Source organism: Schistocerca piceifrons, chromosome 1, assembly GCF_021461385.2.
Source record: "Schistocerca piceifrons isolate TAMUIC-IGC-003096 chromosome 1, iqSchPice1.1, whole genome shotgun sequence".
In the NCBI taxonomy this organism is placed as follows: domain Eukaryota; kingdom Metazoa; phylum Arthropoda; class Insecta; order Orthoptera; family Acrididae; genus Schistocerca; species Schistocerca piceifrons.
The window spans coordinates 218,548,475-218,549,967 of record NC_060138.1 but is presented as its reverse complement, the minus strand read 5'-3'; the positions used below and the strand labels follow the sequence as shown (position 1 = coordinate 218,549,967).

Genomic DNA, 1,493 nt, shown 5'->3' with positions numbered 1-1,493 from the left:
TGTGTTACTTAACTACGTACCGGACCCCAAGCCTTGCTAATACTGAAACTTCAGTCCCGGTTTATTAGATTTTGCCGACGTATTTATTTTGACATACTCGTTAATTACTCTTTCCCAGAGTGTTGGCGTTTGCACCACGATGCTGGTTTCGTCGTATTCCATTTCGGCATTATACTCGTGGCAATGGTCGGCGACAGCTGAGTTTTTGAACGAGCACCTTATCCAGGCCTTGAAGGCCCAAGGCACGTCGACCGGCCACCGTGTCACCTTCATTCGGATGCCGTGTGGACGGACATGTGATTAGCACACCGCCCTCCAGGCCATTTTGCCATCTTTCCGGACCGTGGAGCCGCTACTTCTCAATGAAGTAGCTCCTCAATTGGTATCACAAGACTGAGTGCACTCCTTACCAGTACTCTCACCAAGGAAAAATCCTTGGCAGTAACGAGAATCGAACCGGCTCCTCCACATGGGAGCCATCTACGCTGACCACTCAGCTATGGAGGCGCAGCGAAGGCTGATGTGCTTGATTGTTTTAGTTGGGTGTGGTACTGAAAGTTCTTACACAAAAGAATGGTTCAAATGGCTCTAAGCACTATGGGACTTAATATCTGGGATCATCAGTCCCGCAGACTTAGAATTACTTAAACCTAACTAACCTAAGGACATCAAGCACATCCATGCCCGAGGAAGGATTCGAACCTGCGACCGTAGCAGCAGCGCGGTTCCGGACAGACTCGCCTAGAACAGCTCGGCCACAGGGACCGACGGTTCTTACACCTCTCCTCGACTGTTCTAATAGTCTGGATCACTGAAGACATGCCACATACAGGTCACAGACAACTTTCGAAGATGTAGATTGTGTACAGCTCCATACACAAAAGTAAGGAGAGGTGAGTTACAGAGTGGTGCAGCAACTGTCGTCGCAAGAAAGCTGGACAGGAGCTGAAATGATTAGCAAACAAGTTATAACAGTGATCAGAAGATTTACTTAACTTGTACTTTTCCAAGGGCAACGGCCTTGCCGCAGTGGATACACCGGTTCCCGTGAGATCACCGAAGATAAGCGCTGTCGGCCGTGGCCGGCACTTGGATGGGTGACCATCCAGGCCGCCATGCGCTGTTGTCATTTTTCGGGGTGCACTCAGCCTCGTGATGCCAATTGAGGAGCTACTCGACCGAATAGTAGCGGCTTCGGTCAAGAATACCATCATAACGACCGGGACAGCGGTGTGCTGACCCCACGCCCCTCCAATCCGCATCCTCCATTGAGGATGACACGGCGGTCGGATGGTGCCGGTAGGCCACTCGTGGCCTGAAGACTGAGTGTTCTTCTCCAAGGTTCATTTCAAACAGTGCATCAAGAAACAGAGTCCATCTATCTCAATGTCAACTAGGATCAGTACGAAGGAAGGTGTCACAGTGCAGTGGCTGAAGAGTAAGTGGACTGAGCGGCTGCCACTAGCCGTCCTATACTGCGATGGCAGAGGGCA

The 1,493-nt window shown here is 50.8% G+C and overlaps 1 pseudogene; it reads left to right on the top strand.

Annotated features, from left to right (window-relative positions):
• Window positions 1–1,011: 1,011 nt before the first annotated feature.
• Window positions 1,012–1,129, top strand: LOC124720358 (annotated as a pseudogene).
• The last annotated feature ends 364 nt before the right edge of the window (window positions 1,130–1,493 follow it).